Here is a 16079-nt window from a genome sequence, read left to right as displayed (position 1 = left end):
ATTTAGGCTTTAGCTTTTACGTAGAGAAACAAGTAGGCTATCCGCGATCCTGTAGGCTATTACCTTTGTCATTTCGCAGAACGAAATACATCAAACTTTTTTGTCATTAAATTTCCAAAGTAGTAAAGTACATTGGTTTCTAAGAGACAAAAACAAATGTAATGGCCGTTTTCCTTCCCTTCACCAAAAATTTGTAATTAAGAATTAAGTAAACTGAACATTCAAGAATACTTTTCAAAAAAAATTACCGAAAACAATTTGTTTTCAATGGCGCTGGCAAGGCCCAAAGTCCAATGTTTTATTTATTTTCATTTTTTCAAAATAACCAAAAGTGCAAACACTGCTCGAGAATACGTCACAAAAGACAGCAATAACAAAAGCTACGTTACCACATCTGATGTTTTGAGCAACTGTCTGATGTTTTGATGTTGAAATCTGCTGTTTTGATGTAGCCTACATACATACATAGCCTACAGTCAAATCGCCGCAGTAACAATTATTGCGAGATCAGCTGATTGCTAGTCTCTAGTGACGCAGACTGTACAGTCGCACGCTTCGCTGCTCAAGCCCAATCTCAAAGCTCTGACAAAACCACGCGCGCAATGGTGGTCAGACCGCAATGGGGCAAAAAATTTTTGAAAATCGTTTTATGGTAGCATGTTAAACAGAAAGAACGTGAAAAATCGCCAAGTCAGGTTTTTCCTTTAGTATCTCTTTAATGAATCACAGCAATGCAAGAACTCCTTTTGGATGGAAAAATGTAACAAACGAAAATGACCATTGCACAAGAAAGGAAGAAGAACGACGGGCCGCAGTTTGTCCTCGTTTTCTATCATGGCCGTTTTGAAAAATTTTATTGACATTATGAGTGTACCTTGAAGAAGCTTGCTTGTGGAATCGCAGTCTAAAGCCCCTATGGCGTTAATGTTGCCCGGTTCATTGACTTTTATCAAAATGTAAGCGTCTACCAGACGTTTGCTTAGCCAACCAACGGCCAATGGATTTGTATGGTGATTTTCCAATTCGCTCTTGATATTCCTACAGGGGCCTACATGCTGTAAGTAAATCTAGCCAAGACACTTCGTGGTTTTTGTATATTACGAGAGCGGTATCAGATAAACAGTTACGTTTTATTGCCAAACAGTGCCACACCTCAGTTGAAAATTCCTTCATGTAGGCTACTCAAAATCTTTTCTTATAGCAGTCCAAAAGTCATTTATTCGTGTGTCATCACACATAGGGGTTACAAAAGCAGTGTTTTTACAAACAGCCGATGTGGACATGGACTCACTTATGACATTGACCTATCGAATATGCTTTTTTGATTCATTGTTAGTGTAAAACCCAGTTGAATGACGTTTTTTTGGTTTTCCAAATTTAGAAACTACCAGACTAGTGCAATGGTTTGACTGATCTTTCAACGTTTGTTCGCTTTTGTTTTTGGAAGAAATGTGAGGTTTTCTGTAACGTTGGTGGATATAATGTGCAGATTATATTTTTATAGACCCTTAATTGAAGGCGTATCAAAACGTCACAATCTTTATTTATTTTTAAAAATGTAAGATATTTACCCGATTTTTAAGTTATTCTATTCACGTTTCCTTCGTCTGCCGCACCACGAGTCTGCCGCACCCCTGGAAAGCAAATTTAATTCTGAACACGATTCAAAAAGAAAACTCCGAAAATTAATTCGGGAAAGTGTTTTTATGGATGCTTAATTGAAGGCGTCTATAAACGTCAAAATCTCTATTTATTTTTAAATACTAAAATATTTTGCTCGCGTTTATTTCGTCTGCCGCACCACAAGATTGACACCCCTGGAAAGGAAGTTTAATTCTGAACACGATTCAAAAAGAAAATTCCGAAAATTATTCCGGGAAAGTGTTTTTTATAGATGCTTAATTGAAAGCGTCTATAAACGTTAAATCTCTAATTATTTTTAAGTACGTAAGATATTTACCTGATTTTTAAATCATTCTGCTCGAGTTACCTTCGTCTGCCGCATCACGAGATTGACACCCCTGGAAAGCAAATTTAATTCTGAATACGATTCAAAAAGAAAATTCCAAAAATTATTTCGGGAAAGTGTTTTTTAAAGATGCTTAATTGAAGGCGTGTCAAAACGTCAAAATCTTTATTTATTTTTAAATACTAAGATATTTACCCGATTTTTAAATCATTCTGCTCGCGTTTCCTTCGTCTGCACAGTTTTGAGTCAAATAAAAAGAGTAACAAAGAAAATGTTATTCATCAGTGTGAAACATTGTGAAATCAATTCCATTTTCAATTTGTTCGTAAACTGTGACAAGTCCGTCATCACACCTCATGTTGACAAAGAGGATTGCATTCACCACCCTTTGTAATATCCAAATTGTATAGATACAATGTCCCGTTACTTGATGCTACAGCAATCCGAAGGGTACGTTCAAATAATTGCAATGAACATGTGGTTTTGTATCCACCAACGGGTAATTTCGCGTAACCAAAATCAGTTTCTTGACGAAATGTACCAGCTGGCACATAAGGTGCAGCCGCATATTCTACCGCTGATTTTAAATAGTTCCACCATGGCCGTCTTTCGCTTTCACTCTGTTCTTCTAGCTTAAATATGTGAATTGTTTGGGTGTTGCTGGTTGTGACCAAATACTCAGAGTCTACGCTGAAACATAAGCCACTGATTTTGACAAAAGGTGTATACCCACGTCTGCATTTGTGCAACAAGTTTCCGTTTGTCATTGAAAACACTTTTATTAGAGTTCCTTTTGTGGACGCAGTGGCAAGCTTTGAGCCAAGTTTGTTAAATTTTAAAGCTACGACAGGATTCTGGTGGGCTGATATCGTCATCACCGACGCAAGGTGGTAAACGTCGAAGATCTGCACTTTCCCTTCATGTGAATAGCTTGAATAGGCCATATATTCCATGTCTCTTCTGGGGCTCAGCTCAATTACCCCTTGGGCATTTTGAGATATTGAATCAATTGTATGCAATTTGTAGAAGTTCTGAGTTAAATCAAAAATGAAGACGTTATCCCCAGCAAAAGCAATCAACCGATCCTCACTGGCTTTCAGTGCGGTCACATTGTACGAAACTCTGTAAAAAACAATACCATTGTGAATTTAATATTTTATCATGCTACAGCTTAATTACTTTAACTTTTTTTTAATGTTTGACTACGGCTAATAAACAGATTTAAGACACTGTAACGGGATGCAGAGTTTCTTTCAATAGTTGTTTATCATTTTTGGCTTTGAACTCAGGGGTTTCAACTAAAAACTTTGTAAAGCAAATATACTAAAATTGTGTACGAAAGGCAGTACGCTACACCAGAGATGTACGTATACGCCGCATACTATGCATTTCAGTCCAGCTTCACATCCGATGGACATACAAGAACCATTAAAGAACTCCACACAGTTGAACGGACACTCCTCTTCGTGGTTACTTTCATCATTCATAATGTTTTCTTATTCAAAAAATGACTTCACTACTTGTAAATAAACTTTACATAAACAAAAACCGCTTTGATATCAGTACACTATTGACCAATCTTAAAACTATTAAACAATGATAGCCAAATCAACTTTCATCGCTTGACCATGTGATTAAAGTCACAACTGATAAAACGTTTGGGCAAAATGAACAAATCCTGTTTTGATCATAGGCTAATACAATCACTTCTATAAGGCCATAGCTTACGGCTCAATACAATGCTCATCCAATCTAATACAAATTACAATGCATACAACCTGATTGAAATCGTACAAAATAACTTGATTGAAAATACGTTTCAAATGTCTTCTTCGCAAGCAAAGGCTCTGGAAGTAGAAAAGCTGCAACGCTGCTTATATACTGAATTTGTAAATTGTAATGTTGGCAACAGAACAGGAAAAATAATAAGATTTAAATGCATTGTAAGATAACCTAGTTTTATCTTGGTGTCGTAGGCAGCAATAACAGCGGAGAAGATGACCTACAAAGAAACAACAAAAGAATCAGTTTAGTCTCCAATTAAACGCATTATTATTCCAGGAAATAAACTGAGTCCCAACAGATGTCTTCTAATGAATTTAAGAAATAAACTCATCAGATAGGATCTCTATTATCCCGCATTTTTATTGTATTGAATTTAGATCAGCAGCTGGGAAAGGGTAGATTAATGCGATTATGCTTCACAGGTTGCATTGATTCAGATCACAGACATTTAGTGAGAATTCCAACTATTCACAAACAAAGATTGCAGATGTGATTCTAAACTTTAGAATCTAAAGCATGGTAAATTAAAATCTAAAGCATGGTTCTCATTTCTCAACCGGGTCTGCAAACAGAAGCCTCCACAAATTGTCTACACTGTTTTTAGATATATTTAGTTCGATATACAGGGTGGGGTGTTCACAAAGTCCTGTTACAATTTTAATGAAAAGGAATTGAAATTGTAACAAGACTTTATAAACATCCTGTACTTTTTAAATTTCATTTTTAAATGCTAAAACCAAAAAGGCTGCAGAAAGAAAGCTACGTCGTTTACCAAAGTCAATACGGAATAGATTTGGTTGTCCGAACCCTGTAGAAAGTTTCACAATGATTGTGATAAACAAAAATTCTTTGATTTTGAATATGTAGGGCTTATTTTTGCTTACCATCTAACGTGGCAAATAAAATAGCAAACCTAAACACATTACTACAAATGTAGCCATTTTTAGAGATGATCGAGGAGCAAGATTGTTGATGGTGTCTGCATGAAAGCCACAAATGGTTAGAAGTTGAGAACAATTGATTTAAGGTTTGAAGCATATAGGTGACCAATCCGCAGATTTTTCCTTTTTGTATCCAATTGTTTCTCCATCTTCCTCTGCTTCGTTGAAGTATTTACAGTTGTTCAATATAGTTTCTATAACCTTAAAAGTCGTAATCACGTCGGCATCACCAATGTGCGCAAACGGTCTTGTTCTCTTTGCTTTCTTCGGTCTAGGTTTATAACTCCATGCAAATAATAACAATTGTGCACGTCTTCGTTTTTATTCCTCCATTTTTCTCAAGTTTGGTGATAAACAAAAGAAACGACCGTTCTGTAACTAAACCAAACTAAAACTCTGAATTTTTCTCCACGTAGTCAAAAAAATGAATCGTGTGACTTACAAAAATGTGAGATCATCTGAAGGAAGCGCGAGACTAATTTAGTTTCTCGCGCGAGCTTGCGGTGATCGAAGCCAAACGTCACATTGTTACTTTAGGGAAGCAATGACATGCTAGGTTCGTTTTGTTTATTAAAATACTCTACCTTGTATTTAAGCTTATTTTTTTATCAAAATGCTTTGGCGGCAAGTTTCCCTGTGAACTAGCTTTTAATCATGAAACGAGTGTGGTGATAAAAGATGATTTTCATTATTTCTTAAAATTAATTTTTAATATATTTATATTTTTGAAATTTATCATTGGATTATAAAAATTATTTTAAAACATTTTATGTCTTATGAATAACGATGTGATACAGCACTTGTACTTAGTTGACGAAAGCTCAGTTGGTTAGCGCGTGACTTCGTGAATGAAGAAGCTCCAAGATCAAGCGGCGCTGGTTCGACTCTCCGGGTGTGCGCTTGAGCAATGCATTCTAAGGACTGCTCTCCTTTTACCGGCACCTAATGGATGGAATAATTTCCCCCAACAACATTGGCCGCACACAACTAAAGACAAATGCTTCAATATAATTGCGAAATGTTTAATCAAGCAGGCTAGTACAAAAAGATCAATTTCATTTTCAATGATTAGTGAACGCTTGCTGCCAAAAATACTCAAACTTAATCTAACTCCAATCTTTAAACAAGAAGTTCACTAACTTTTCTTCAAAAACAGCAAAACAGTAGCAAAAAAACAAACTTACGACGTAACCTGGGCAAAAGAAACACACTGCAAGTGTCATTTAGCCTACTACCGTAATCCCAAGGTTAGGGCAACTTATTGCTGCAAAACAAGCCCAGGACTTTCACGGAAACTCTGCAATGAGTTGCAATGTGTATGCAATGTACAGTACAAAAAAAACGCGCAAGATTCAAAAAATATGCGGTGATTTCTTCAAGTTCCCTGGCTCCCAATATAATCTCGGGCCCCCGTCCAAAAATACCTCCTGGTACCCCGGCCTTGACAAGATATTGCATGCACCAAACATAAGCATTTTATTGAAGGCCGGACCGCAAAATATTGTCTGCCTAAAGCGGTCCATACTATGACCCTTGTCATAGGGGGTCGGCAACCGTTCGACTCTTGAGGTGTGCGCTTGAGCAGTGGCGGCTCGTGCCATGGGGCTGCAGGGCTGCAGCCCTACCTGAAAGAAAGAGAAGAGGGAAAATATGTTTTTCTCTGTGTTTGTCCGACCCGGTTACTTTTTTCACTTAAGAATTGCAGATCGAAAATTAAAATATTAAAAGCTTCGTTTGGCAACACCGACTTTGGGCAAACTGCTCTGCAGCCCAAGATTCTGGATTTCAAGCGGTCTGATTGGCTAAAAATTATCCTTGAAGCTCTACCTCTTTTGGTATTTTACAGCAATTTTTGAATCTGTTGGGGCTGCATGGAAAACAGCCCCACCAAACCGAATAACTTTACAGACTTTTTAAAGTTAGTTTTTATTTCGCAGAGTAGCGATGAGCCATGAATGTTGAAGTGTTAGCTGTAGAGTTAGGGTATTCAACAGGTTATAGGAAGTGGCGAAGTGCTAGTCCAGCCTAGGGCATCTCAAAATCACTTGAACCTTGTATGCAACGGCTAGGCTAGTCAAGACTGAGCTCAATACTAGTAAAGTTTGTCTCCAAAGCAATACTGTTAGTTTTTTTTAAATACAGCTTAGGATAGTATAGGATACATCAACTTTTCAACAAAGTTTGAATGTATTTTTTCAAAATTTGGGGTAAAAACATGCTCAGAACGCACCAAATTTAATGCGATTTTTCAAATTGTTCTGGGGGGTCACCCCCCCAGACCCTCCGCAAAGTCGTTCGCCTTTGGCGAACTCAGCGACGGGCTTCGCCCTCCGGACTATTTATTGCAGCCCCACTGCTCACAAACAGCACCAGCCGCCACTGCGCTTGAGCAACGCACGTTAAGGACTGCTCTCCAATTCAGCCGCACCCAATCGATGGAATAATTCCCCGGCAACAACACTTCAACAATCGGAAACTCCAAACCATCAATCTCGGTGACCGGGCCTGCGTCAGTAATTCAAAGCCTTTACCAGTATGCGAAACTGCCAGGAGCTCTGCAAGAAGCTTTCCCGGTCCGAGGATAAAGATTCAATAAATCCTTAGATGCCGTTAAATGAAAAGCAAGCTTTGCTTGAGTTTACGAGCAAACATGCTTCTTGAGAGAAGCTCAATTTTGTTTTTACTTTAAGATGGCACTGGTTGTTTGGAAAATTATTGTACCGGTACTTAATTTGTTGAAACATAATGATTCGATCCGTTGTCGGTTATTCAAGAGTAAAATTAATATCCATCCGATCATAGCGTTTTTGATACATTTGTATTGAACATTTCGTATCAGGCTACTACATTTTTATGTTTAGTAATGATGTTCCGCTAGAAATTTATCAGTTTGTTTAGTATTTCATGGAACACCAGTCGAAAATCAAAATCACAAGAGTTTTGCGTTTGTCTTTCTGCCACATTTCAATTTTGCACTTATCCTCATAAAAAGCGCACATCCCGAGAGCCGGCAGCTTGAAGTAGGCTAAGCTATTAGCTAGACACACAAACAGTCTAGTATCCATATCTATGTGGTTACAAGAGTATAGGAGCTCATTGCTTTCCTACTATCCCTCCTCTGTCTGCCTCAACTATACTTGCAATCGTTTCTTGTGTTTTTATTTATTGAATCTGAATTGATTTAGTGAGTCGGGATAAAAACCTGATTTTTCTACACACTTATAATTCTTAACAACAGTTAAACTTAAATCTGAAATACAAAAATGTCGCAGAGTTGTTCTGGCATTCCTCTAGCTTGCTTTACCGATACTGAAACCCAACAGAAAAGGCAAATAGTCTCCGGAAACAACGGCTCCTGGCACGCGGCAAAGGCGACAATCAGAGGTGAAATGTCTTGGTCACCAGGCAAGCCACGCCACGGAGAACAAAGAAACAACGCAAATTCAACGTTACTTAAATCAGCCTGCCAAGTTACAAAATTCATCACAATTACAAATTAAGAGGGAAATTGACCCGCCGGAACATTGTGGCTCCTAATTATGGCACATACTTAAAATAAAAGTTGAAGTAGAAGGGTAGATGCCCGACATGCAATACACAGAAAGTATATACATCAAAGCTACACAACAAATGGTGACTATCCTTGTATATAACAGCGGAAGGCACTGGAACACTCTGGCCACAAAGGCCTGGCAAATACTTACAAGATTAATATCTACATCAGTTTTTTTTTTGTTTTATTATCTTTATCCTGCATTGCGGGAAAGCGGACTTGAGCGCTATACATCGGTGTACGCCTTCCGACTAGGGACTAAAATCCCTACTTCCGACGTACACCTGACCCACGCTGCAGCCGACGGCAATGTTTGTTTCCGGTTGTCTACTCTACTTATGACTTAAATTTGGTACTACCCATTACTCTAAATCGATCACTGGGTAGAGGCAATTATCGTAAAGTTCCTTGCCCAGAGAAACAACAGCAAGTGCGGGTGGCTGGAGTCGAACATGCAGGCTCTCGACTGCGAGTCCAACGCGCTAACCACTCGACCACTGCTGCCGAGTTGTGCTCACGTTGCATGAGACACACAGTAGCAAACAAATCAAAGGCACTAAACAGTAACTAACTAGCTACTTTTAATGACCCAAATCACTGAGATCGCTGTAGCAAACGCTACTAGGACATGCTGTCGAGTTACGCATATTGGGGCTCTGCGGATGACACATAGAAAGACGCAGGTTAAAACAGATTTGCGCGATGCATATGCACAATATACAGTACACTACAAATTTAAATGAAAGACAAGGGTGGTACAGATGCTTCCCTGACACCCGCTAATAACAGACCAGGGGGAGGGGAGAGGCTGGGTAGGCCTACCGAATCGCAGTCAAGCATTTCCCACCGGAGCAACGCACGATATATCCCTTAGGACCAGATCTACTTTGACCTCAACCGCTGCCTCATCTACCGCTGAGACTGCCACCCTGACTCGCCTGACAATCGGCTTTCCTTTACTAATTTGGGGGATGATCTCATGGACTCTCACCATAGTCCAGTCGTTAAAGGGTTTTACCTTGACTTAATTGGTGTAAAGCTGAAATTTTGCACATTGGTTCTGTTCATTGTGTACAATGACCAAAAACAAATCTCCGTGAAAAATTTTTGGTGAAAAAAAGTTATCCGCTATTTTCGAAATTCCGCCATTTTTTCAAAATGGCGGATGTAGAAATACTGAAATATTCAATTTTTATGAAATTATTGTTAGTGTTGGTGCTCATTTAAAAGTAAATTTCATACTGCAATTATTTCACATTGACAAAGTTTTGGTCCACCGTGATTGCCGGAGGAAGTTTACGGATACAAGGAAAAGGGTTCAGGGAAAATGCCTGCAAAGAAATTATGATCTGTGACAAGAAAATTCAAGCTTCTGAAGCCTCCAGTATACTGCGTCAAAAGGGTGCTGATGGGATTAATGCTGCCAGTACTAATAGAGGGGACAACACTGTTGCGACAGCTGGTCGATAAGTAGGCCTACACATAGACTGTCGTAGGCCTAAACGTTACACCAACCCAATCGATATACAGCTTAAGAAGAACAGAGAGGAAAGTGGATCCTGCGTCACGAGGAAACGAAGTGTTCGAATTCTTGATGGCAATTTCGGCAGTAAGACTCATTGTTTGTTTTGTGGGACTCGAGTTCTCACGGACAGACCTGGCTTTAGTTTTGTTAAAACAGATGTTTTTGCAAGGACTATATTAGAGTGTTGTGAGAGACGTTCTGACGATTGGTCATTCGCCACGAAAGGTCGTATTGAATATTACGGTGGCGATTTGCATGCTGCACTGTTTATACCATCATTCTTGTAGTGTTAATTTTATATATGGATTTAACGTAACCTTGTAATGCGGCAGAGTATTGAGGCAAAACGTCGAAAATCTGGGCGACCGAAGGATGAGGAACAGGACCAGGCATCTCTAAAGATGTATTCACATCTTGAACAGAATGATGAAGAACAGTTAACGATATCAGACCTCAGATCTAAAATGAAGGAGTTTTTAGCAAATGATGATTGCCTTCCTTATGAATCAAAATATCTGAAGACCCAATCGATGAATCTATTTATATAACTGAAGGTCAGGGCCTTCATGACATTGTCACTATGAGAGAGAAGACATCCGAATTTCTCCGATCTCATTACCTAAAAACAAGGCATGAGGATCTTCTTCTTCTTGCTTATGAGGCAGCAATTCAGGCAACATATTCCAATTGTTGTAACCAGAGTAATGTCGTCATATCAGGGTCTATGAGATCCACATGTTCTGCAGATCGAAACACTGGACAGTGATTAATGATGTGCTGTGCTGTTTGACAGTCACCACAAACACAGGCTGGTGAGTCACACTATCCCCAGGTAAACATATTGTGCTTGAAGCGACCAACACCAGTACGGAGGCGATTCAGAGTCACCCATTCTTTTCTTGGCAGATCTGAGCCAGGTGGTACAGTAGTGTCTGGTGTGACTTGGAACTGGTTGGGCCGTGAGATGGTTTCCCAGCGGTCTCTTCATGACTTCATCAGGTCAAAGTAACCTTCATGAAGCGCCACAATGTGCATGAGGATGATGAAGAGTCACAAAAGAGAGAAATAGTTATAACTGCGGCAAGGCTCATCAAAAATGATGTTCCATCTGTTAATGATCACTGTCCAAGCACAGACGCACTCAATAATAATAGTAGGCCTAATCGTGTTTTATGTGCGCCCATTGCGATACATAACATACAGTAACACTGCGATCGCAGATGCGATACAACAGACGACAGGAAGCAGCGAAGTGACATATAGTCTTCGAGTCAGCTGCTCCCCTTATTTTGGCTTGCCATTAAGTGTTTTTGCCGAGACACAGTCGCGTGCTCTGGAGCGGTGTCGAACCCACGTCCTTTCGAACGTCGTGCAGACGTTCTCACCACTTGGCTACGCAACCGACACTCAATCTCGGTCCTGCTCTAATGTACTTGCCTGAAACTTTGCGAACACTGTTGGGTTCTTTATTTGTAAGAAAAGACACAAAGCAAAAGGTTGCAAGTATTGGCCAAGCTGTCGTTCTCACCACTCGACCGACCAGATCGTCAGACCACGAGCGGTGATTGCACCATTGCAAATTGGTCTTGCTGTTCAAGGACATCATTTGTACAGGTCGAGATTTCTTGTTGATACTTTACAGTTTACACAATATGGGATATTGTTCTTCTTACGCAGAAGTCCTGAGGTTTGAAAAGAATGCAGCTGATTGTGTACAATGCGTAGCGTCAGAATCCATTGTTCTAGAGAACATAGACCTACTCGAAAGTACAATGTTATTTGCAGCTGACAATGTTGATCATAATATTATCACCCTGGATGGGAAGGGGACTTTCCACGAGATGGGAATGATTGCTGCCTTGACACCGGCTCAGAAAGCGAACCATATGATTCTAAGGCACAACATATCACAACTCAACATCACAGAGAAGACTAGGATTGAAATCATGCAACTCCGCTTTGCCAATGAAGCGCAGAAGACATCACTGGCTGGTTATGTACCTTTTTCTCAAGATCAAACCCTGAGGAATATTGTGAATGGTGTTGTGGCCGAGGATAACGTTAATGTACATGAACATGAACAAAAAAAATGATCGACCTATTCGATCAGTAAAACACTTCGGGGTAGCTTAAAGGCTGCGAAGTGATCAATGCCCGCAGGAAATGCTGATGTTCCGATTGTGAAGGCTACTGTTCTTAGTGCAGTGTCACACTCGACAACGTTGATTGGAGAAGACACAGATCTGTTGGTCCTGCTTCTTCATTATGCGCAACAAGTGAACAGAGATCTATATTTCCGTTCCGACAAGGAAAATGCTGACAAAGTTTATCATATAAACGAACTGAAAATGGTGATGGGTGAAGAATTATGTTCCCAGTTACTTTTTCTACATGCCTACTCCTACACTGGATGTGACAATACATCAAGAACCTTTGGTGTGGGTAAGAAAATCTGTCTTTCACAAAGCTGGTAAAGGTGATGCTATTATGAAAGACTGTGCCAATTACCTCCTTCTTCCAAAGCAGACAGTAGCATCCATTGTGAACAAAGATTGTCAAGCGATGGCTGTGATTTTTGGGGGCACGCGGACGCATTCCCTCTCGTCATTGCACTACAGAGTAGGCCACTAAGAAAAAAAGTAGTCTCCTCCCAATCATTTGTGACACCAGAACGCCTACCACCTACTGAGTCATCAACAAAATTTCACTGTCTAAGGGTTTACTACCAAATAATGGTCTGGCTAGGACAGGAGAGTGACATGGAAACTTGCGGGTGGGGTTGGAAACTGGAAGGCAGTCAGTTTGTGACAACAGAGTCGGACATGAATGCGGACCCAGATTCCCTCTTATAGATTATCCACTGCAACTGCACAACTGCCTGTAGCACTGCCAGGTGTAGGCAGAACAATTTACCCTGTAGGCTACCTCAGCATGTGGACAGTGCAACTTGATGCCTGTGAAAATACGTACAATCAGTCATTACTGGATGAAGATGATGACCAGGACTTATTAAACAACTGAATGTAAATAACTTAATAAGTGGTCTGCGATTCTTGTACTGTCAGTCTTTCACTATTGGTTTTGTTTCATATAAGTCTTTCCATTAAACTAATTAGTTAATTTGATTTTGAATTGTTTTAATGAATTCCTTACCAACTTAAACCTAGGGATAGACGCCAGAATTAGAGCTCTAGCATGAATATTAAGTGAATTATTGTCATTATACTGTTTTGGCGGCCATATTGAAAATGACAACTTTCCGGTGCTCTGATTCTCCTAGATTTTTAATATATTATTCTTGATGATAAATACTAGAAAAAACCGTTGGAAAACCCTTTGTAGGAATTTTTTTGGGTCAAACCATATATTGACCTGATTATAAGTGAACAAATTTATCGTTTTTGAAACTATTATACATTAGCGTAGGCTATTATATAATATTTTGTTAATATCACTTCGTTTAAAGTCAAATATAGTTGTTATTGCGTACCTACTTGCTAATTAATTGTGACAATGATAATATCATATTTTAAAGAAGCCGTAGTATGACGATACTTCGGAAAAATATTCAAATTTTGTTTATCCGCCAATTTAAGAAAAAAATGGCGGATTTTCAAAAAAGGCGAATAACATTTTTTCACCAAAAGATTTTCACGGGGATTTTTTTTTGGTCAATGTACATAATCAACAGAAACAATGTGCAAAGTTTCAGCTTTACACCAATTAAGTCAAGGTTCGGCCCTTTTTTTCGCTTCAACGACTGGACTACCAGGCGGTAGCCTACCTCCCTCTCTTAGTTATACCTTCTGGAGACCCAATCACCACTAATTGGCCAGGCTTTAGGTTCTCCCCCAAACTGGCCCACTTGTTTCTACCTGCAGAGAAAGTAAATAGAAAGAGATCCATTTATACCAGAAACTGTGGGATAGAGCCAGGTTATACCTATAGTCTCTCCGTAACTCATCTCGGTCATGCGGGTTGCCTACTGATGAAAATGGGCTCAAGTTTTTTTTGTTTTTTTTGTACAATGCCAATAGGCTACTGAGCAGTAGCTTAGTAACTTCAAACATAATAGGCTTAAAAGGCATATCGTGTATGAAAGCGTTAAAACTTTTAAGTTAGGCCTACAGTGAACATGCACCACAGACCAAGGATAACCTTCAAAGTTTGTCGTAAAAAATATTGCAGAGATACAATAAACATAATCATTTTGTACCAGATTGTTAGAAGACTTCTTAGATTCTTTGCAAACATTTGCAGGATTGCAAGTTATTATCTATAACTTTATATTGCCAAAAAATGGCTTCACTGTTGAAACAACGATGCTACAATTCTATAAAAAATTCTTAGGCCTACTACATTGAAGTAATGAAATTTTTTTGTGGTTTTTTCTGATGATGTTTTACAACATCCGAAAAGTAAAAAATAATAATGGTGAATTATTTTACAAAATCGTGGTTTGTAAACGCTTCACAAAAAATTGTTGGGGAAAATTTACGATTAGACATAAAAGACTTGTAAAAGAAAATTGTCGGTTTACGTATTTATAATGTTTTCTGCGCTCTTATCGATTTATAAACTGCCTTTATTGTCTACCTTTGTGGTTGCCGGCCAGCTGAGAGCAGCATGCAAACTACTCGTTTATGGTATTTGCATCGTGTTATGATTCCCACAAGGTCTTTGTTTTTATCGTGATCCTAGACAGGAAGATCCGTCATTTTTACATTGATTTAACGTCTGTACCGTAGAATGTAAAAATGAAGGATTTTTTTGTCTAGGACATTTTTGTGCCTTTTCTGTCCTAAACTTGAAGTCACTGTGCAGCACAATCCACATCGCTTTTTATAGACTCTGTCTTCATTGAAAATCTTTTGTGTGGTGCATCATTTCAAGTGGTGTCTTCCCCTGAACTGGTACAGAAACCGCCCAGAACCAGTTTGTTTATGCATATTACAGGCATTGAGTGGCCGTTATTGTATGTGTGGATTTATTAGATGTCTGACTAAATTTATGTCAAAGTCGAACAAATTCTGCTTTCGGTATCCCTGCCGTTATTTACGGTATTTTTGTTGATACGTTTAGGCAGCATTTTTCCAAGATAAATGAAGACATCGGTATTGTTCGCCACTTAGATTTAGTTTTATCAGCATTGTTCATTCATTCTTTGATCCATTAGTTTGTCCCACTTTTGGTATAATCGGATCGTTTATAAATGGCGGGTCTTTACAATAGCCGGCCTCTTATATATTGTCGCAACGTATTTAGATGTTCAATCAGTGATCAAGAAAGCTGATTTGTTGTTTGTTTTATGTGACGCCTAACATTGTGCCTCGTCTACCCTACAAAATATTTTGTAGTGTAGACGAGGCATTATCATCTTTATTTTGCGATCTTTGGAACAACACGCAGCGCACGGTGAAACAAAAATGCAGGACATAACAACAAGTAGGCTACATAAAGCAGGGAAGGGACATGTAGCCCTCGAATTAGCTGCTACATGCAAATGGAGCCTATCTCATAATTTTGAGTATATCTCACAATTACTGTTTGCAAAAACGCTATTTCTCCGGTTTCTTCTAAAAGCATTTGCAGTGATACATTTCCTCAGTTGCAAATTTTATCAAAACACGAATGAGCATTTCCATAGAACGTTGTCGAAACCAGGTTTTTCGTGTCTTTACCTAAGGGAAGATTTCTTATTGTAACGTTTTTAATTTGTCAATAGATATTTGCTGGTTGAAACAACTGTTTTGAATAGTTTGTGGCCTACATACTATTTTGTTCGTGGATTGCTATTCTTCGTAGAGCTGATAACGCAAAGACGTTTGCTATTATTGATTCTAATTAACAACTTTGTGATCACTGGCTTTTCTATTGAAGCATAAGAAATAATGCGCTTTGTGTTATTGAGGTCAAAACAAACAATGGAAAACAAGAGGATATTTCTCTCTGCTCGCGCATATTAATGCACAAAGCAATTATGAGCTTATGGCTTGTTATCGCAATGCAATTCATTTCACGCTTTGCTGGAAGTTAGCTAGAAACAGCAAAAATTCACCAAAATCTTGAATTTACAAGAAAACTACATAACTGTTGACACCATTATCAACGCGTTTCTATTTTAATGAATAAAGCACCAACAAATAACACTAAAAATGCAGACAGTTACCATACAAATAAAATGGGAAATGTAGCTTGTGGGGTAGCCGACAATAGCATATGTGAGTGCCAAAACAAATGATCCCAAGTTTTTGTTTGTTTTTGTTTTATTATCTTTATCCTGCATTGCGGGAAAGCGGACTTGAG

This window comes from Aplidium turbinatum, chromosome 2 (genome assembly GCF_918807975.1).
Source record: "Aplidium turbinatum chromosome 2, kaAplTurb1.1, whole genome shotgun sequence".
In the NCBI taxonomy this organism is placed as follows: domain Eukaryota; kingdom Metazoa; phylum Chordata; class Ascidiacea; order Aplousobranchia; family Polyclinidae; genus Aplidium; species Aplidium turbinatum.
This window is presented reverse-complemented; position numbering follows the sequence as displayed.